Source organism: Trachemys scripta, chromosome 6, assembly GCF_013100865.1.
Source record: "Trachemys scripta elegans isolate TJP31775 chromosome 6, CAS_Tse_1.0, whole genome shotgun sequence".
NCBI classification, from domain to species: domain Eukaryota; kingdom Metazoa; phylum Chordata; order Testudines; family Emydidae; genus Trachemys; species Trachemys scripta.
Window position 1 is genome coordinate 7,002,017 of NC_048303.1, and position 23,149 is coordinate 7,025,165.

The 23,149-nt window shown below is 44.1% G+C and overlaps 2 non-coding genes across 2 annotated transcripts; both read right to left on the minus strand.

The window, feature by feature from the left end:
• Window positions 1–17,670: 17,670 nt before the first annotated feature.
• TRNAI-UAU lies at window positions 17,671–17,743 on the minus strand. The gene has a single exon. It is a non-coding gene; the product is annotated as a tRNA-Ile (tRNA).
• Window positions 17,744–20,522: 2,779 nt separating this feature from the next.
• On the minus strand, window positions 20,523–20,595 carry TRNAT-UGU. Its single transcript has one exon. It is a non-coding gene; the product is annotated as a tRNA-Thr (tRNA).
• Window positions 20,596–23,149: the final 2,554 nt, after the last annotated feature.

The window sequence follows — 23,149 nt, forward strand, 5'->3', positions numbered from 1 at the left end:
AACTATACTGAAGTCAATGGGGTTATAGCAGTGTAAAGGAGATGTATGTGAGTGAGAATCGGGGCCTTGTGTGTGTGTGAGAGAGGGGGGACAGAAGTAGATAGCCAAGAAAATTCTCATTGAATATGTCATTCTCAAGAAAACTCTAATATCCACAGAAATGCACTCTACACTTTGCTCGCTTGTATTTTGGAACCACTTAGTGAAGTTACATTTTCTGTGAAACTCAATCAACTCTCCAGCTTTTCTATTTGAACCTTTTCTTTTTCCCATTAGTCTGCTAATAATTGTTGCTTTCCTGGCATCCCTGTTCTGCTGGTTTATTATGCATTCCTCAGCATTGTGAAAAATGAAAAGTGGAAAAAAATCACATGCTTTTCAGCTGACTTAACAGTGTGTAAAGTGCTGAAATTATTAATTGAACATCTTGATTATAAATTAGGTGGAAATAATGTTGAAGAAGCAGCCCCTAGTCATATAGGTTTATTATTAGGGCTGTGCACTGAATGATTTTCATTTCATTCTGGTCGTGGTAAATATAGCTATTATGAGAGAATGTGAACTCATGGATTTTGGCTGAATGTCAGCTGAATCAAGTAGGAGATTTCATTTTTAAACTGCATGTCCTAAAACACAGCCTTGGTTATCTCAGGCCTCCTTCTTCCAAGAATAACCTGATAATGGTTTTACGTAGAAGGAAACAATTATTCCCTCCTCGGCAGGCTTTACTAATGTATTCATTTATGTATTATTACAGTATCACCTATATGGACCAGGCCCCTCATTGTACTAGTCACTGTACAATTACAGAATAAGCTGTGTGTGTGTGCAGTGCCTGCAGACGTGCTCTGTGAAATCACATTATCAATGACTAATAATAACAATAAGTACTGGGTGGGATTTGATAGCTTGTTTTGCATGAGTCAGGCTATCTAACCACAGAGGTACTTTCTAGCCTTAAAATCCATGGGTGAACTCCTGGTCCCATTAACGTCAATGGGAATTTTGCCGTTGACTTCAAAGGGGCCATGAGTTCACCCTCTGAGTCATTCCAGCCAGAATCACGCAATTAAGTAATCTTCTCTTTCCTATCCCACCTCACCCATCTTACAGTCTTTTAGGTTGTAACTTCTTTAGGGCACTGACCATCCTTTACTATCTGTTTGTACACTGCTTAGCACAAGAGGGCCTTAACCCGACTGAGTCTTTTAAGAACTACTGTAATATTAATGTTAAATAATAATAAATAATAATAATAATTATTATTATTATAATAAATGACCTATTTTGATGGGCTCAGTGCCAAGGAGCTGCATTTTGGCAAATCTTCCATCTCACAACAATTCAGTGTGCCAAGCGAATCCCATTCATCTTAACAAACAAAATGAAACTGTAAAAACAAAGACCCATCTGATTTGAGGGTGTCAAGGCTGAATCCCCAGTCTGGCACTTCAAGTGTAGAACGTGGAGGCCTGCAAGGATTTTAAAAATTAATACTGGCCACTCCAGGCTTGTATTACACTCCCAAAGTTACAGCTTTCCTCTGACCTTGGCTTCGTAAATGCTGCCACCACCCAAATGCAAAAAAATCCCTTGAATCCAGAAAGGAGCACTTGGGAATTCCTCCTTGTCGGGTACCCTCAAGCCCTTTCATCCCCCCTCCGGGGAAGAGCTGAAAAAGAAAACAAAGGAAATTAGCTGTTTCCACCAGCTAATCAAACAACATATACACAAACCTCTTAGGACACCAAAAATCCAATCCTATTCTTAAAAAAGGTAAATTTTATAAAAAACAAAAAGGAAGAAAATACATCTGGAAGTTAGAATTATAGAATCATAGAATATCAGGGTTGGAAGGGACCTCAGGAGGTCATCTAGTCCAACCCCCTGCTCAAAGCAGGACCAATCCCTAACTAAATCATCCCAGCCAGGACTTTGTCAAGCCTGACCTTAAAAACCTCTAAGGAAGGAGATTCCACTACCTCCCTAGATAACCCATTCCAGTGCTTCACCACCCTCCTAGTGAAAAAGTTTTTCCTAATATCCAACCTAAACCTCCCCCACTGCAACTTGAGACCATTACTCCTTGTTCTGTCATCAGGTACCACTGAGAACAGTTTAGATCCATCTTCTTTGGAACCCCCTTTCAGGTAGTTGAAAGCAGCTATTAAATCCCCCCTCATTCTTCTCTTCTGCAGACTAAACAATCCCAGTTCCTTCAGCCTCTTCTTATAAGTCATGTGTTCCAGCCCCCTGATCATTTTTGTTGCCCTCTGCTGGACTCTTTCCAATTTTTCCACATTCTTCTTATAGTGTGGGGCCCAAAACTGGACACAGTACTCCAGATGAGGCCTCACCAATGTCCGTAAAAGGGAGCTATTCCCCCCTTCATTTATCACAGAGGGTATGGATAGGTCCGTCTTTGATTGGATGGATTGGGGGCTCTTGAGCATTAAGGGAAAGGTTTGCTTGAGAAGTTATGGGCTCAGCTCTGTCCCTTCTGAACTAAATGCTCAAATCTTAGCAGCTATTCCTGGAAGCCTCTGAATTCTAATGGGAGCTTCTGCATTTCAAGTTTCACAAAACTCTTTTTCTCTCTATTTTGCTGATTCCCTTCCTCAGCAAAGCAAGAGACCCACTGGCTGGCTGTAATCCTGGGCCCTAACCAGGTGACCTATTTAGAATGCCTCACTGCTCCGGTTCAACTGTGAGCTGTCCAGACTCAATCTGCAAGTGGCTGAGTCCCCCCCAATAGGTGCACAAGCCACTGGGAGCGGAGGTCTTCCAAAACCTTTGTGAGCGATTCTCAGCAGCTCTCAGGATAACACCTTGTATATCTATTCCTTTCCCAGACATAGCAAGAGATGAGAACAATTAAGAGCCCTGGGGCCCTATCATGTCCTTTTGTGCAGAAACAGAATACAGGGAAAACAGGCACACAAATATAAGCATATATAGAGGGAGGAAAAAAATACACACCGTCTCCACTCCTGAAGGCCTTTCTCCAGTTCAGCGTGAAGCAAGGAAAGCCATGTTGCATAAAATGTCCATACTGCATTAGTTTTAACTATCACTAAAAGAGCAGCAAGTATGGTTGAAGAAACACTTACTATTAAATTAGCATTAGTTGGCACAGAACCCATTATGGGGAGTTTATAAGAACTCAGAGATAAGTACAAGAGGATAATAAAGGACATTCAAGAAGGGACCTTGAACTAAATGAGCAAGACAACCCAGAACAACCTGTGCTAAGCAGAATGACCCCTGTACAGCAGGCTATGATTGCTGTGTGCTACTGGCAAACTTACCTATTTATCGATAGTACCATTATGAGCTGGGTGAAACCTTGTTATGAGTTAAGTTAAAACCTCATTCAAAGGCATGTGTGAATGAGTCCCCCGATGAAGAGCTCCGGGTACCCTTGAAAGCTCGTCTCTTTCACCGGTACAAAAAAAGATATTACCTCCTCCTTCTTGCCTCCCCCATTTAAGACAGTTAAGGGCCCACAACTTAAACAGAACTAGTAGTCTGCCCAGAAATTAGCACCAGGTGAACAGAGGGTTCAACTGGGTATTGTGACAAGGTAGGTGTGCTGTTGGGGGAGAAAGCACACTGAAAGGAGAAGGAGAGAGCAAAAGAGAGCAAGCGAGCCTGAAGGAGCGACTAAAGAGAGGGTGGCTGACACTGGAAGAAACCCAGGGCCAGGTTTCTGGGTGAGGGATGCAGGCTGAAAAGAGTGCTCTTGGTGTTGTGAGGAAAAGAAGCTGTTTCCCGCCATTTGATTCCCTCTCCATTCAGACTTAGAGGACTCTGCACATTCTTTGTAAATAAACAAAACTACGTCAAAGAAAATATCCGACACAATCAATTTCTACTCCTAACTGAACTTACTCAGGGCCCTGACATTTGACTAGCCGCTCAGGTTGAAAAGGGGCACCACTACTTATTTGGCCCCCAGCACTGCACTATGAGCCCAGTCTTTAATGGTGAGATAGGGATCCCCATTGTACAGAGAAGGAACTGAGGCTCAAAGAGGCTAAGTGACTTGCCCAAGGTCAAAAAGGAAACCTGCAGCAAAGCAGGGAATGCTTTTCATATGTAAAGGGATGCCACTGACGTCAATGGGAGCAGGTCAGTGCTGAATGCTTTTGAAAATGTGACCTCTCTGCTCCATCTGGGTACCATGCCGAGATACCTGCTTACCAACAGCACTGACCTCAGTGCTGTCACTGGTTCATCGGTGGCATGGGGTGGATTGGTGAGGAGGCAGTCCCTGTTCCTGCTAGTATCCAGCCGGCTGGTGCTGGTGGATGCTGCATCACATCCTGTCCTTGTAATAAACTGACTGTCGAATCAGAAAGTAAATTCATTGGGCCATTGCAGCCTCCATTGCTGTCTTGACATTCCTTTACATGCTGGTCTGGCCTGGCTGAGGGTGGGTTTGCTGAAGTACATGTGGAGAGCACCGTACTTTTAAATTGTGTCTGACATCTTAAAGTTACACTGTCCTAGGGCCTTTTCTGAATACACCCTAGGGAGTGGGAGTTCATAGCACAGTGCTCTTTATCTGGGCAAGGTTCTCATCTGGTGATATAAATCAGCATAACTCCATGGCAGCCCAATGGTGATTGACACCAATGGAAGATCTTTTCTTTCAGGGCACATAAAGGTTGGGAAGTGCTGGTCAGCTGGGCATCATGCAGTGCAAGCCACAATGGAGCAGCACAGTAGCAGAATACCAAGAATGAGGGTTTGCTAAGACCTGCTTTGTGGGTCTTAGACATCCTTATCTAAAGTTATGCTTGGGAAAATTCCGTTTTTATTTTATTACAATTTTAGCAGATAATATCAACGTTTATTTTGAAGCCTTTGTTCTATTTTTATCAAGTTAAAATTTCACTGTTGTGGGAAATAATAGTGGCGCAGACAATAATTATTTAATGACAGTAAATGTTGAGATTCAAAACGTTACAGCTTTATGAGAGTTAAAAACACAAATTGTCAACTGTGCATGTCAAAATCTACAAAGTAAATATCCTTACATCAAACTCTAAGTTCTCAAGCAATGTTTTTTCTTACATTGCCCATCTGTAAATTACAGTCATCGATGGAGATATTTTGTCATCTCTTTGTGCACCTATGGTGAAACTGATACTTACTAACATGTATTGATAAAAGTCCCATCCTTCCAAGCCTATCTAAAGTGCCTCATGTCTTTTCAACCCTTTGTGTTCCTTTCTGAATATAGATTCAATGTAGCAACCTTAGATGAGATCCTCTAGTATTTTGGAACATAGGAATTTTCTTAACAGATCAGACCTGTTGGTCCATCTAGGTATCAGTAACAGATGCTTCAGAGGAAGAAGTAAAAATCCCTGGGATTTTAGCACAGGTTATGAAATAATCTGCCCGCAGGGAAAGTTTCCCCCAGTAGTTAGTGATTGTTGTGATACTCTCCTCAGGGCACCCCAGAACCATCAGCCAATGTGTTATCCCTCTGCCTTAACAAGAGTGAGCTTTGCTAGAGATTACACTCTGTGTCAGCTCCCTGCCACACCAATTGGTCTGCTTTCAGCAACAAACTCCCGAAGAGTCTGCCAGTCTTAATTTGCTTTATTTATGCTATTCTCATAGCTGAAGTTGCGTGTCTTAGATCGATCCCCCACCCCCAGCCCCCAGTGTAGACCAGGCCTAAGCAGAGATAATACACATAGAAAATGGTTGCAAACAAAACAAAATAAAATATGCTTTTTTGGTATGTCATGACTAGTACAATGGAGTCCTGGTCCATGTAGGTGCGACTGCAATAATGAATAAATAAATACCGTGTCTATGACATAATTTTAGCAAGCTATAAACTCCTCCCAAATAGCTTTCCTACTTACATCAAGCTACCAGCATTTCCAGCCTTTCTAGCAAGAAGATTCAATGATCACAGAATCAGAGGGTGTTGTCCTCTCTGTCCCCTAAGTGATGAATAACTAAGATGTTCTCTCCCCATCTTTTTACACCCCAGTAAACCTTTGAAATGTATCCCTTGAAAAGTGAACCAAGACAAAGTTCCTCTGCCTTGCTGGGGTGTAGACACCATGCTGTCTTCCTCATCTTTTGGTTAATTTACTTTTTTGATTGGCTTCATCACTTTGTTTACCTTAGATATAAATGTACTTTAATTGTCTCTGGCCTCATCTTTCTCAATTTACATCGGAATCACAGGCAAACAGGTGAGACAACGTTCCTCTGTCATTGACAAACTTCTGGACAATTCTATTCAGATTGCTTGGACTGAACATATTTTAGCAACATATTTCCAGCACACATACATAATTCTTTACACACCTCACACAAAAAAAGTAATGATCAGAGTCCCACCCGTTTTTATATGATTTCTTACAAGACACTGGCAAAATATTCTGATAAAAATGTGCTGGGTATGCCCTTTGCCAGTTGGCATAAAGGAGCTGTTAGTATCACTGTTGTTTTATAACACAACACATGAGGGTTTATTTCCCTTCCAAAAATCTTTTTTATTTGCCTGTTTAATATTTGCTATTATAACTCTGCATATTCCCATTATCCATACAAATATCGAAGTCCTTTTCCGATCAATTAAGCTCTTGTCCTCAAAGACATTTTTTTGTGGCAAACAGTTCTGCAGGTAGCGCCACCAAAGAACCAGCCACAGTTTGTATATCTACTTAATTTCCATGCTTTATAAAGCTCATTTTAAACCAAACTTGTAATTTCAAAGTTAACTTATATTGTAGCAGAGCTGTGCAAAATGTTCATAAGCAAATTCCAAACAATATACAGATCTTAGATTTTGTTACAAATCAGAATGTTGCACTATCAAATGAAATGTATGAACCCTTTTGACAAACCCAAGTCCTGGTTACATATGAAAATGGGATCATTTAGGGTTTTGCATCAAAATCATACCTTTGCAAGTTTCATAGAGTTGAATGAACTCAAAGCAAGGTGAAACCGCAGTTCAATTAGACATGATGATCCAAAACCCTGTATCTGGGACCAGATTTTAGTTCCCTTCTCTAACCAAACTATAATTGGCCGAAGCCAAACATCAAATCCCAATAGCTTCAAACTTCGGGAAATACGTAGGACTGGTCAGTTTTGCTATTGTTTCTGGTTACTTACTTTCACTTTCTGCTCTCATGCACTACCAAATTCCTCTAGCAGTCTGCTTTTCCACACCACAGGGGAATATTTGTACATTTTTACTGGATCATAATCATAATCATAATCAATTAAAAGTATTTTCTACATATTATTTTTCAAGCTTTATTTTAATAAAACTGGAATTATGGACCCAACCTACTTGTCAATATCTCTTTCACTGCTAAAAAAAAAAAAAAGAGAAAAGATTTTTTTTCTACACTTTTTTTTAAAGCCTACATTTGCCAGTCTCCCTTAACTCTCATGCAGAGATATAAACCAGAATTTACAGGGATTCACTCTTCAGAGATGATTTCTGACCTGAGAAAACTCTCTGATTCCCATAAACAACAGCGCAGTGTAAATCAACATGCTGTGTGTCTTTTTTATTTATAGCAGTGAACTGTTTTGTGGAAACCAGCCAATGATCCTCAAAGAAAGTCGCCTGGAGGCTTCATGGCAACTGAGACCCTGCTTAGAAACTGACTTCAAGTAGAGCAACCTGGTTGGAATATCTTCTCCCCAGTTTCAACACGCTTTTTATTTTTTAATTGAAAGTCGAAGCGTTGCGTTAGAGCATAACGGGCCTGTCAGTTCACTTCCACGGCCCCATGACACCACACATACCTGTCTTCCTGTATTTACCAAAGAGTTAATTTTGAATTGTGGGGGAAATGTATAGGTGGAACTGCTCTAAAAATGTTCTAAAGTAAAATAATCCCTCATAGCTGCCTTTGTCAGAAGTCAAATCCTTGTTGTACATTCTTTGAGTGGGATTCAGCTTCATTTTGTTGGTTGGATGCAGCTTGACTGAATTGTTGAGGGGATTAAGAATAAACCAGAATTATATAGCTAAGGTCAAACAAGGCTTTTTAAAAATAAAAATAAACTTCTCGTAAGTTTGCTGAAAGTTTGTGACTCCCTTCGATAGCTGGAAACCAAAAGGATTCTTTACATTTTCTGTGAGACTTCATGCTGGACAAATTAAATCCAGAGTTGTAAAACACCCAGTGAATGATAGACAGGCAAGCAGACAAAGCATTTCACTGCAGAGTGAGGGCTGGTCTACACTACATCATTTGGTCGGCTTAACTCCGTTGCTCAGTTGTGAAAAATTTCATGCCCTATGTGATGTAATTAAGAGGACCTAAGCTCTGGTGGACGCACTGCTAGGTCAATGGAAAAATTCTTCCATCAACCTTAGCTACCCCCTCTCAAAGAGGTGGATTTATTAAAGTGATGGAAGAACCCCTGTAGTAAGTGTCTACACTCCTCCACTACAGTGGTGCAGCTGCAGTGCTGCGACTGTCGCATTTCTAGAGCAGACATACCCTCATTTTAGAAGAGAGATATAACCTTGAAATGTTGGTGAATTCTCCAGACCACCAGCCAAACTGAAAGTCAGTAAGTCTAGGCCCTGTCAGACAAAGGAGGGAAACTAATTCCATATCCAAGGACCAGCTTCCTTTCATATAAAGAAGGATGAGAACCAGTAAGTACAACCAATTAGGGGAGCTGCTGAGGTATTACACTAGGAGAGAATGTTTTTTTTTGTCAGAAACCAAACAATTAAGCTCTTAAATTCCACCCAGGAAAACAACTAACTGCCAGGGTAGATCTTGGAGGGCCAGTATCATCTGTGTGAGGCACCGTTGGTAAGCATGCAGCCAGGTTTTTCAGTTTTCTAAGGTGACTTTAAGCTGCAGCATTAGAGTTCATTGAAATAGTCTCCTCTTGAGGTGAAAAAAGGTGTAGATGAAGTGCCTAGGGAGGTAGTGGAATCTGCATCATTGGAGATTTTTAAGAGCAGATTAGACAAACACCTGTCAGGGATGGTCTAGATAATACTTAGTCCTGCCATGAGTGCAGGGGACTGAACAAGATGACCTCTCAAAGTCCCTTCCAGTCCTATGATTCTGATTCTATGATGAAGGTACCAAGGTCAAGATCCAAGAGATAAATTAATGGAGATATCCTATCTCCTAGAACTGGAAGGGACCTTGAAAGGTCATTGAGTCCAGCCCCCTGCCTTCACTAGCAGGACCAAGTACTTTGATTTTGCCCCAGATCCCTAAGTGGGCCCCTCAAGGATTGAACTCACAACCCTGGGTTTAGCAGGCCAATGCTCAAACCAAAGAGCTATCCCACGCTCCCCAGGTCATAACCATCTCACCAAGTATAGATAATAGACTGTGGTCTTGCCAACAGCTACTTCCTAGACATCTATGATATTCCAACCCAAGAAACAAATGGCTGGTGCACTCTTTCAATCAAGGACTCTGACATGGCCTGGGTGTGGATGATATAACCTGAAAACACTGCAAACATGAGGCTTTTTTATGATGCTGTTGTAACAAGCTCAGACATTGTGTGCCTCATAGCTGGTTTAGAACAAAAATAACAGCCTACTGTTGGCACTGGCTAATGGAGCTGCTCTTTTAGCTCAGTTAGTAGAGGTCTATGCTCTAGTGCTGAAGGTACTGGATTCAAATCCTGCTAATGATCTGTGGCCATATCAACTTTCTTGGCCACTTTTTGTAGCAAAGTGAAATTTTTTTTCTTCTATATAACTATTTTTAACATTTTTTATATAAAATGCCTCCAATGTGCAAGAGATCAGACTAGATGATCATGATGGTCCGTTCTGGCCTTAAAGTGTATGAATCTATGAAGCTTCTCCAAATAATAAATGCATTTATTTATCAGGCTGCAGTATCAGAAAGATCTAGTTCCACTGGACTTACTTAGTACCAGGAATTATTGCTGAACAGAAAGCTTATATAATTTATTTTGGGTGATTTTTTTTATCAAACCACCTAATAAAAAGTTCTTTCTTTTGTAAACTGCTTAATGAGCACTAGCCCTAGATGAGTCAAGCATTTTCAAGGAGAGCGCAGGGATGTTCAGAGACAACCACATTTCAGACACTGTAGCCTAGTGGATAGATGGATACAGTACTGAACTGGGACTCAAAAGACCTGATGTTATTCCTGGCTCTGCCACTGCCACGCTGAGTGACCCTGGGCAAGTCATTTCTCCTCTCTCTGTCTCAGTATCCCAATCTGTAAAATGGGGATAGTGATACTGACCTACTTTGTAAAGCATTGAGATCTATGTACAAAAAGCACTATAGAAAAGCACTTTAGATCAGCTGTTCGCAAAATGAATTGGGTCATATACCAGCTTTTTAAAAAAGGTAGTGAACATCAAGTTCATGTACCAACAGTGGTACATATCCCACAATTTGGCAACCTCTGATTTAGACATTATGTGCCTAAATCATTTCTGGGTTACTCCGGTATAACTCTGTTGATTTCAATGACATTACATCAGTGTAAAACTGAAGTGGTGGTATAACAAGCCTTAACAATTATCCTGCTGGACACAGGTAGAATATTTTTTTTTTCTGCACAGTCAAGCACTCAAGAGTTAGGAAATGCTAGAAGGCTTTCTGTGCAACTTTAAATGAATCAATCTGAGGCAGACAGCCTGGAAACTTTCAGCCAAATAGTGCAAAAATGGGCCAAGTTATAAGCAACCGGAAAAAAAAAAAAGGTCTTAAGGTTGCCTGACACTTTCCATTTTAACTAGTGGTGGTGCTACAAGCTTTGCCTGTACTATGGCCCTGAAGCCTTGGAATCCTGCCTGTCTTTTAAGGGATCTCCTGCTCTGAGGGAGGAATTCCATGGAAGAACATTGAGTTCCTGAAAGACACACACACAAAGATACACATTGCCCACTCTGCCGAACAGGCAGGGGTGAAAGTAACTTAAAGGACTCACCGGTACGCCAGAGTCCTGGGCAGGGGGCGGAGCCTCAACCGGAAGGGGAGAGGCCTTTAAATTCCCAGCCGCCGCTACCGCAGCGGAGCCCTGTGCCTTTTAAATTGCAGACAGAGCCCTGGGGGCTCCCGGCTGCCGCCACTACCCCGGGGTTCCGGCAGCGGGGCTCTGGTGGCGATTTAAAGGGCCTGGGGCTCCGGGTAGTACTCAGAGAAGATCCCAGGGATTTTCCAGGTTTCTTTAAAAGTGAAACAGAAACCAAAAAAACTAAAATCAGCCCAAATATCTCCTTCCAGATATAATGATTGGAAAATAATATTAATACAGAGAGGTGGATCTTTTTGAACAAAAGGACAGGATATCGCTCTGTATAAGAAGCTCGATCATCCATATATGGTTTTGATAGCCTGTATTTAGAGTGACATGATATTCACAGGAAGAGCAGAGTAATCACTCATTTCAGTTACCTACACGCTGTGTCTTCAGTGGAACACACTCAGAAGAAGTCAACAAGAGAGGGAAAGGGAGAGGACGTCGATAAAAAAACACATTGTGCACTTGACAGCAGGGAAATAAACCCCTCTTTAGCAGAGATTTTGTAAGCAGTGGGGAAAGCTGTTGAGCCAAGCATCTGCTAATGCCATTCTCCAGGGCACGAGCTGTAATTCCAAGCAGATCTGGAGAGGACCAGCAAGGGTGAGCAGATTATCCTTGAAATATAGCTACACTCTGCTTGCTTGTCACCGGTCTACCATGCTGACCAATACTAATAACCACAGTACACAATGAAGCCATAATCACTTAGCGAGTCAAATCCCTCCAGGCTGACAGGTGGTCAGATAATAACCCACATGCAGAGTAACAAAGCCTGGTGTGGTGGTTAAAGCACAGGGCTAGAATCAGGCAATTTAGGTCCTAGCCAGGTGGCCTTGAGCTATTCACTGAACCTCTCAGTGACCCATCTGCCACATGAGCATAACAATACAGACCCAGCTTCCCAGTGGTATTATGAAGCTGATGAGGTACATCCTCACTTGGTGTCCATTAGTGTAGCTCTACTGAGTTTAATAGAACTACAGCAGCAGACAATCTGACCCACAGACATGTGTAAAGAATTTTAGGATTCCCAGAGGGAAATCTCTAACGAAAGTGTGTGATACTATTATTATAGAATATGGTATTGATATGGATCTTTATGACATCTTGCAATTATGATGACTGCTATCAAGGACCTCCAGCGCTAAAAGCATGGGCTTTTACCAGTGTGAACTAAAGAGACAGCTTTTCCTAGTAGGTGCTGTAACACACTCACATCCTCTGTGGATCAGTCACCTGGTTTTTCGGGTGGGGTGGGGGACACACTAACCAGTTGATTACACAGTCACAGCCTGCATCATCCAACACATCTTTTCACATAAAGCAGCATACTTTTGCGTCAAATTTCATTATGCCCAGGTAAGATTTTGGAGGGAGAGAGCATAACTTTTCTTCCCTGTCACCCTTCATATTTTTATTTACATTACCAAAAAAATCCCACTGGGAGATGCCAAATTAACAGCCCAAGAATCAAAGTCCTCTAAAAATAAGCACTGCCAGTTGGCAAGGAGTAGGCAGGTAGAGAGCTGATCAATAGCGTGTCCATTTATCATTACCTTGTTCTCCCTCCTGCTCATTTGAATATCTCCTGTACCTGTTGCATCCTTGGATAACCCAAAATGTTAGATCTTTGGGGCTAAGACAATCATTTTACCATACGTCTGTGCAGCACTTAGCACACTGGGACCCTGATCAAGGTGACGGGAAGGAGATGCTGGTTCATGAGAAGCCTTTTTCCTTATGAAGTGGGCCAAAGAATGAGATATTTGGAGAACTCTTGGTATAGGATATTCTTTCCCACTTCTTGTTTTAAACTGTTGTGAAGTGCTTCTCTCTTGGGCTTCTGATTCTATGAAGGATATAAACCTGTGCTTAGCTTTAGGCCTTGTCTACACTATGCACGAAAATCGATCTAAGATACGCAATCTGATTTACATTAATAGCATAACTCAAGTCAACGTACTTAGATCTACTTACCATGGGGTCTACACTACACGATGTCAACTGGAGAGGCTCTCCCATCGACTCCCCTTACTCTTCTCCATCCGGTGGAGTACAGGAGTCAATGGGAGAGTGATCGGCAGTTGATTTAGTGGGTCTTCTCGACTCACTAAATCGACTGCTGATCCATTAATTGCCACAGCATCGATCCTCTGGTAAGTGTAGACAAGCCCTTAGATCCATGCTTAAGTCCCACTGAAGTGAACGGGACTTAAGCACATGTTTGAGTGCTTTGCTGAATCTGGGTTGTTACCAGCTGCCATGTGCCATGGCAGAGGTGGCATTTGCTCTCTACTTACAGCTTATAAATCACTTTGAGATCTTTTGGGATGATTAGCACTGTAAAAATACCTTACTGGCCCAGAGTGACATGGTATATCTAACCACCATCTTTATGACAAAGAGCCAGCAAAATAATGCAGGTCACAGCAATGTCTTCAGCTAGCAGCATTATTTGCTACATTTCGAGTGCCAGGGTGGATCCAGTCCAGCCCAGGAAGCATGAACTGGCATAGAAGGAATGACAGACATTAGGCATAAGTACTTTTTATATCAAGCCTTTGGCAAGTTACTTGTTGGAAAAATCTGTTCCCATGAATGCAATCCAAAATCTGCAAGTTGTGCTATCAAGGCATATGATAACTTCTGCTATCCAGGGATATGTTAATTTGTGCCATCCTGGGATATGCCAAATCATTGCCAGGGTAATAGTTCATTCCAGATGCCAGTCAAGGTCCCTTTCAACGGCCTTAGCGCATTTTGGAATGCGAGTAGTTTTGATGTGACTGTAGAACACAGTGTACTTTCTCCACCAGAAATTGCGCAAATAACTTTTGAGTGAAAAATGGGTAATTTCCTACAATTTCCCCACTTAAATGTGGTTTGCAATTATGCACTTACTGATCCCTTTTTTTCTGTGTCTACATGACAGAAAAACATTTCTTCCTTCATTGGTATGTATATTCCAGAATGGGAACTGAAAACAAACAAAGAAAATTAAGTTGAACGTGATAGAACCAGAAACTTGGTTCCCTAAAGACGGAAATTGTGTGTAATAATTTATGTAAAGGGCAGGTAGATACCACAGCAACAGTTCATTAGTGATAGAGAGAGACACCACAAAAGGATTGGAGTGAGACAGGTGATCAGCTTCCATATCCAGACAATTTTTCAAAGAGAAATTATGAAATTAACTGAATGACATATTCACCGAATAGTATTTGACCAGCTGTAGTAGCTAATATATATGAGAGCTGTCAGTTTGCATATGTCTACAGACTCATGCTCATAGATTTGTGGGACTGTATTTTCTAATGAAAAACCATTCTATTGTTAAAAAAGCAAGCAATTGTTCATTTTTTAAAAAAAAAATGAGAATTTAGTGAACACATCAACAATGTGAAGAACATATCAACAATGAATTCCACCTTGGGGCAGGTCACTTGATACAGTATTGATAACATTATTTTGTGTATAGAGAATGAAATCCAGTTCACAGATTAGGAAGAGAAGTGAATTTAGCCAGGGCAAAGCACACAAATAAAACAGACTCAGCTTTGGAGAAGAATAAATGAAAGAATGCAAGTGTGTCAGTTAAAGCCATGCGAGGAGGATGCAACATTAACCATTACAGGTAAGTAACCACCAAAACAGTTTACCAAGGCATTGATGGATTCTCTATCCCATGACATTTTTACATCAAGATGGGATGGCTTTCAAAAAGATATGCTGTAGTTCCACCCCACGCTATCTCAGGTGCTCATTTGCCCCTCCAGCAGAGTATCTGAGCCCCTCACAATCTTTCCTTTATTTAACCCAAAATACCCCTTTGAGGTAGGGCAGTGGTTCTATCCCCATTTTATAGATGGGGAACTGAGGTCAAATGACTTGCCTGTGGTCAGTTAGGAAGTGCACAGACATGAACATAAGCTTACTAACTTTGAGTCTAGCAACAGTGCAGGAATCACTTGCCTGTGGTCAGACAAGATGTTTTCATGGTCCCTTTTGACCTTCATAGCCACAAATATGAATGAATCTATGAAAACACAGTAAGGGCTGATCCTGTATACAGTGTAGGCCTTACTCTCTCGAGTAGTCCCATTAGGTTAAAAAAAGCTAGTCATGGGATAATAGCTATTCATGTCAATAAAGATTTGCCAAATCTGACCCGTTGTGCATGTTCTTGCTTCCTGTGTTTTCTCAACAGTAAGTACGGAACTCTCTGGCATCTCTTTGGGAAACAGAAATCATTATGAGACACAGTATGGAGGAAAAGTGCTTAATAGGGCACAGAGCAGCACACCATATCGATCCATTTTCCTCTTACTTGAAAGAATGACTGAATGCACAAATAACTGAATTTTCATTTTGTAGTTTGAGCATTTTATTTTCCATTTTTCTAAAGATGCCTCCCTAAACCAAATGAATACTGGAAACGAGAATTCAGTGTGGCCAAGGACAGGGGCAAAAGTCAGCGAGCTGAACCCCCATCCTTTCTGATGCTACCATTTTGTACTGGCGCTAGCACCATGGAGTAAAGATTTCTATTGAAATTCGGAGCCCTGGGCCATTGTAACTGAGAGCAGAAACTCTCTATTTGGGCGGAAAGAAAAGAGCAAGATTCATCACTCAAAACCAAGTTGTTTTAAAAGGGTATACCCATGTTGAAGCTGCTCAGAATTTCATGCAGTTGGAAGCAGTCCTGGCAGGGGATTTATGGGCAGAATGTACATGAAGAAGTCAATGATTCATTACTAGTGCAATGTATCACTATCCATCTTAGACACTCATGTGACTTCCATCATTGTAGTATCTGAGTACCTCAGACTCTTTGACAGATTTAGCCTCCCAACTCCCCTGGAGCAGGGAAGGGTAGTTATCCCCATTTCACAGATGAAGAACAGAGCACCTGAGTGACTTGCCCACCAAAGTCTTCAGCAGAGCAGGAGTTTGAACCTGGGCCTTGCAAGTCCCAGCTTAGGGCAGTAAACTGCTGACCCTCTTTCATTGCACCTCATTCCCCTGCTACTCTACTATTCAGAACATCTTACAGCCTACATAAAAACATGTACAAATAAATTGGAGCAATATCCACAAAGAGAATCTCCTTTTACACCAGCACAATCTAGTCCTTTCCTTCCCAATTCCATCTACTCATATCCCATTCAATACCGGGAATATAGGTAGAGATTGCAGCATTCCTGAATATTGATTCACCTCCTTGAATAATAACAAGGGGATTCCCATTACAAAGGGGATACAGAAAGAGAACATAGACTGGGGCTGTATTGTCTTCCTTCGCTGTGATCCAATGTGTTTCCACACCCTACGCAACTCCTGTCCACTCTTGTTTTGGCTGGCTTTTTCCACCTATGGCCTTCCAACTCCCTCTTGATCAGGTTTCAACAGCCAGAAAGTTGCCATGTGGGGTCAATACAAATGTTGGAAGCTGAGCTACATTCCATCCAGCATGCAAAGAGTTACTGACGTAGCCAGGACCCAAATCATGTAGAGAGCTCTCTCCCCAGTCTTAAATTGTTATAAGTTTAATATCAAAAAAATAACCCAGCAATGTCAAGATAAAAAAAGAATGCCTTACTATAAACCAACAGGAAAATGACTCAGGTGTTTGTGTTACCACCAGGAGCACCTGGATCCCAACACACTAAGCCCCACTCCCCCAGCATCTGGACCCCCCACGGAGCCCCCCCACAACTTGCCCCCCCCCGCCAAGCTCTATCACCCCTCACATCCAGCCCCCGCCCCCTGCTGAGCCCCAAGCACCTTCACCTGGTTCCCTCAGCACAGGGTTGATGTTGGGAGAGCCAGGTCCATTACCCCCAATGGGTTGACCTGGTGGCCGCAATGCTTTGCAGCTGGGCTGTCCCCCAAAGAGGATGCCAGAGGGGATGCTGCTCCCCGCCAACAGAAGCCACAGCGGAAGGCTTAATATTCAAGCTGTAGGGAGACTAATGGAGGCTCTGTAGTGAGCCTCTGGAAGCTAATTTGTGGCCATCCTCCCAACCACTGGGTCATAGGCTGTCCCCCAAGCCTGGAATGCTGTTCTGAGCAGCAGGACCAGGAGCACTGCCCCACGGGACTAGCGACACTCTACGTCTTTGCTTTGGGTTTGGAGATTTTTTCCCAAATTCTGACTGAGGTGAATCAGTTTCATCTCCCCTGGACTCCAAGCTGCCGACTGGGCACTCTGCAGCTAACCAGGCGTACGCAGAGAGACAGATTCCTAAGCAAGCGTAACATTTTCTGAATCCCGTTGAGATGCAGAGAGATAGGTAGTGATCCAAAGCCAGAGCACCGTAGCCTGACCAAGACTTTTTGGGTGTAGCAGTTGAGCTGCTCTGGTCTATTTACCAGGATGGATGAGTGGTTAAGGTGTTAGACTCCAGCCCTGAGGGGATTAGCGTATGTGGGTTTGAATTCCAGTTCTGGTAGGCTACCCTTCGACCAACTGGTACAAAAATTAATGCTGCTGCTTCTCTTTGTGAAAACCTTCTGCTGTCCTGCTCTGCTGCGCCCAAGCCCAACATTAATGAATATCTTCAAAAAGGCAATCACCTCACTACTGGGGGACAATAGGCCCAACCCCGAATTGCTACCAAGGCCCCAATGAGATTTGAACTCACGATCCCTGGTTTATAAGACCAGTGCTCTAACCCCTGAGCTATGGAGCCAGGCAGCTTAGGCGCTCTGCCCAAGCTTATGTAAGGGATGCTGTGCCTGCCATCATCCCGAACTCAAAGCAGTGGGCTGGTTGACGATGTCCCAAGAAGTCTTTCTTCTACTGGGCCAAGACTGGGGCACTTACCAGAATGGCTGAGCAGTTAAGGTGTTGGACTTAAGTTCCAATAGACATGTGTCTGTGTGGGTTTGAGCCCCACTTCTGGTAAGATGCTGCTCTCCTACCTGGTATATCTGAACAGCTAGCTTTTATTCCTTGGCAATGGCACAGCCCCTATAAGGAAAGCTCCCTCCAGCTGCCCACCACTGGATGAGGCAAATGAGTCTGCAAGGCTCCTTCAAGATTTGAACTCACGACCCCTGCTTTACCAAACCAAAAACTCAACATCAAGCAAACCACCATCACTCCTGGAAGAGCACAGTTTGCCCCACAAGTTGCTAATTTTACTCCTGGGGGAATTCTGAGCCACTGTGCATGAATTTCTTTGCTTCCCCGCAGATTTCTTTGCTTCCCCGCAGAAAAAGGACTTTCTGATGGGGAAGCAAAGGGAAGACAGAAGACCAGTCATGCAACCCTCCACAACAGTTGTTTCGGGTGGCCAGGGCAGCTGACAGAGAGGTAAATTACTGTGGGGCAGAAGGAGGGACTGGGCAAGACCTCGCTGGTGGCTGCTGCCCTGCAACGGGCTCAGCTGCTAGTCCTGGCTGGGCTGGGGAGGACAGGACTTCCTCTTCCCCTGCATGGCATCCGGGGCCTGGTCAGACCCACCCCCAGATTTCTCCCTAAGCTGCAGGAAGCTCTGTAAACTTCCCTTCCCCCACACTGCTTCCTGCACCCATCGCTGGCAGAGAGGTAAATCACTGTGGGGCAGGGGGTGGGACTGGGGAGGACCCAGCTAGGGAAGACCCTGCACCCATTGCTCCTCAGGTGCAGGGAGGAATCCCTGTACAGAGAGCTGCTCTCCCATGCAGCCAGCCCCGCCCCGTGCATCCAGAACCCCTCATACCTAGACCCTCCCGCTGATCCTCACCCCCCACCTGTATTCAGAAGTCCCCCAATGAGCCCCACTCCCCCTGCACCTGACCGATGAGCCATCCACACCCGGATCCTGACACCACCGAGCCCCAACCAGCTGCACCTGGATCCCAACCCACTGAGCCCCACTCCCCCAGCATCTGGACCCCCTACAAGGTCTCCCACACCCAGACCCCCCTGCCAAGATCTATCCCCCCTCACATCCAGACCCCCCCTCCCGATAAGCCCCAAGTACCTTCACCTGGTTCTCCCTTGCCCATTGCCTGCACCCAGAACCCCCCAGCAAGCCTCTGGACATCCAGCTCCCCCGCACTGCCCACACACGGGTCCCCCACTGAGCCGCTCGCACCCAGATTGCCCCACACAGAACCCTCTCCACCCCCACCTGGGTCGCTGCATATTTGGATACTGACTTGCTGAGCCTGTGTCCCCACACCTGGTGCACCTGGCATGGATGAGTAGGGCCCTGGGTTTTTTCTGGGGCAGGCCCAGTCATTGCTCTATAAGGGTTGGGTGCAGCCTCACTGCTGAGTATGTGTCCGGGGGTGGGGGGAGCTGCACATTGATTTCCCACCTCTCTGCAGGCGGAGAGCTGTGCTCCCCAATGCCATGCTGAAGCCTCCACATTTATTTGGTATATAACATTTGCAGAATTTTGCAGAATTTTAAAATATTGTGTGCAGAATTTTTTAGGCACAGAAGACAATCAGAATTATGATTTGCCTCAGCCCCCTGTCTGAGGGCCCCCACCTTCCAAGACCACTGCCATGGAACAAGGCAGCGTGCTGCACCGCCACACACAGAGCCAAGCACGTGTGGAGAGCCCTTCGTGTTGGGAGCAGAGCATGGTTGTGAGGGAGCCACTACGCACCGGAAGTGCACCTCTTATCCCTGGGGAAGTTGGCTCTAAAGCCTTTGTAGGCCACCTGGTTCTGGATCAGGGTTTTGTGCAGAGCAGAGCAGCCGCCTCGCTACCACCTATAGAAAGTGGGCTTTTGAGCCAAGACTCTCTCCCTTTCCCCAACAAATCTGCTCCAGGCAGTCCTTCAGTGGGATGGCAAAGGTGCCCTCAGTGTGGGGTTGAGGTTGGGAGAACTGGGTCCATTACCCACAGTGGGCTGACCTGGTGACTGCAATCAATTCCAGACGGGCTGTCCCCCAAAGCAGATGCCAGTGGGGATGCTGCCCCCTGCCAACAGAAGCCATGGCAGAAGGCTTAATATTCAAACTTAGGAGACTAAGGGAGGCTCCATAGTGAGCCTCTGGAAGCTAATTTGTGGCCCTTGCGCCTAGGGGTCCCGGGACCCCATCCTCCCAACCACTGGGTTATAGGCCATCCCCCAAGTCTGGAATGCTGTTCTGAGCAGCAGGAGTAGGAGCACTGCTCCCACAGGACCAGCGGCACTCTACATCTTTGCTTTGGATTTGGAGATTTTTCCCAAATTCCACCGTAGCATGAGCAAGACTTTTTGGGTGTAGCAGTTACACTCCTCTTGTCTATTCATGAGGATGACTGAGTGGTTAAGGTGTTAGACTCCTGCCCCAATAGGTGTGAACTTATGTGGGTTTGAATCCCACGTCTGGTAGGCTGCTGCTACCTATTGACCAACTGGTTTGAAAATTAAGGCAGCTACTGCTCTTTATCAAAACCTTCTGCTGTCCTGCTCTGCTGTGCCCAAGCCCAAAATTAATAAATCGCTTCAAAAAGGAAAGCACCTCACTACTGGGGGGACAACAGGGCCCAGTGAGATTTGAACTCACAACCCCTAGTTTACAAGACCAGTGCTCTAACCACTGAGCTATGGAGCCAGGCAGCTTAGTTGCTCTGCCCAAGCCTATGTAAGGGATGCTGCGGCTGCGCCTGCCATCATCCTGCGCTTAAAGCAGTGGGCTGGTTGACGACGTCCCAAGAAGTTTTTCTTCTACTGGACCAAGCTTGGGGCACTTACCAGAATGGCTGAGTTGTTAAGGCGTTGGACTTAAGTTCCAATAGACATATGTCTGTGTGAGTTTGATCCCCACTTTTGGTAAGCTACTGCTCTCCTATCTGGTAGCTCTAGGCAGCTGGCTTTTATTCCTTTGCCATGGCACAGCCGCTAGAAGGGAAGCTCCCTCCCACTGCCAGACAAGGCGAATGAGTCTGCAAACTTACCCCTTCAGTAAGGCTCCAGCGAGATTTGAACTCACAATCCCTGCTTTACCAAACCAAAAACCTAACATCAAGCAAACCACCATCACTCCTGGAAGAGTACATCTTGCCACAGAAGGTGCTGATTTTACTCCTGGGGGCAATTCTGAGCCTCTGTGCATGTGCAGAATTTATGTCCCCAGCAGATTTCTTTGCTTCCCTGCAGAAAAAAGACTTTCTGATGGGGAAGCAAAGGGAAGACAGAATAGCAGTCATGTGACCCTCCAAGCAGTATGTTTCAGTGGCCAGAGCAGCTGGTAGAGAAGTAAATCACTGTGGGGTAGAGTGGCGGGACTGGGAAATACCCTGCTGGTGGTTCCTGCCCTGCGTCAAGCTCAGCTGCTTGTTCTGACTGGGCTGTTTCTGGGGTAGGCCCAATCCTTGCACTGTCAGGGTTGGGTACAGCCTCACCACTGAGTTCATGTCTGGGGGGCATGGGGATCTGCACAGTGATCTTCCGCCTGTGCTCCCCAATGCCATGCGAACCTGCGGACGTGGCAGGTAAACAAACCGGCTCGGCCTACCAGGGGCTTTCCCTGAACAAGCGGAGGCCCTAATTTGAGAACCACTGTTCTACAGTACATTAGTGATGGAAACAAATGCAACAGACCACTGTGAGGAATGGAGTATCACTTTCCTCCCAAACACATGGCTCTGGGGTTCTGCGTTTTTCTTCTTTTTTAGAAAGGCCCCTAGGTTTGTTTGCATTTTTTTCTCATCCCACTGTATTAAAAGCAACATGTCTACAGAATGGCTGTCAACAGCAAGTTCTTTTGCTGCTTAAGCTAAAATCACATCCCTTCTGCTTTGCCCAGCAACTCAAAGGTTCCTAAGTATCAATGGATGAGGTTGTTTTGTCTAATTTCACACCCACTCTAATGCTGTGGGGGCAAAACTAGGACTAGACCTCAAATGTTCTTGGGGAAGAAGTTAAAACGGGGCAAAGAAGGGGGGGAGAGAAAATACAGTGAGACAATTTTTAAAAAGGGTGGAAAATGAAGCAGGCTGTAAACTTCTTTACAGTCGCTTCTGCCAGTTTTCTCGACAGCTGATGACTTGCATGGACATTTTAACCAAGATGAAGACACCCTGAAGCAAGCGCCATTTTTAATTCTCAAGAGGATGTCAGAGTTTATTCACACTAATCAATGCCTTTTACTTTGTTACATTATTGTTACTTATTATGATTGGGCTTGAACTAGAACCTAGATGCACCAACAAACATTTTAGTTCCATTGTTCTAGGTTCTGAACATGTAGAGGTTGCCTAGACAAACAGTTGGGGAAGTGGTAGATAATGAAAAGGACAAGTCACTGATTCAGAGCAATCTGGATTGCTTGGTAAACTGGGTGCAAGCAAACAATATGTGTTTTAATGGGTCGAAATGTAAATGTATATATCTACGGAAAAAGAACGTAGACCACACTTACAGGATGAGGGGCTGTTCCCTGGGAAGCTGTGACTCAGAAAGGTTTGTGGATTGTGGTGGATAATCAGCTGAGCGTGAGCTCCCAACGTAATGTTGTGTCCAAAAGAGCTAACGCAATCCTTGGATGCATATACAGGGGAATCTCAAGAAGGAGAAGAGAGGTTATTTTACATCTATATTTGGCAGTGGTGTGACTATTGCTAGAATACTGTATCCAGTTCTGGTGCCTGAAAGAGGTTGATAAATTTGGAGAGGGTCCAGACAAGAGCCATGAGAATGATTAAAGAATTAAAACACATGCCTTATATTGATAGACTCAAAGAGTTCAATCAATTTAACAAAGAGAAGGTTAATGGGTGACTTGATTACAACCTATACATATGTACGTGGGGAACAAATACCTAATAATTGGCTCTTCAATCTAGCAGAGAAATGTACAACTTGATCTAAGACTGGAATTTAAGGTAAAACAATTCAGATTGGAATAAGGTGTGCATTTTTAACACTGAGAGGAATTAACAATTTGAACAACTTGGCAAGGGTCACAGTGGATTCTCCATCACTGACCATTTTAAAATCAAGATTGGATGTTTTTTTCTAAACTATTTTGGGGAAGTGCTATGTCCTGTGTTATACAGGAGGGGAGAATAGATGATCACAATGGTTCCTTCTGGCCTTGGAATTTATGAATCTGTGAATTGGCCAGAAGCTGGGGTATAAATCTATCCCACATTAGCCTTCCGTGC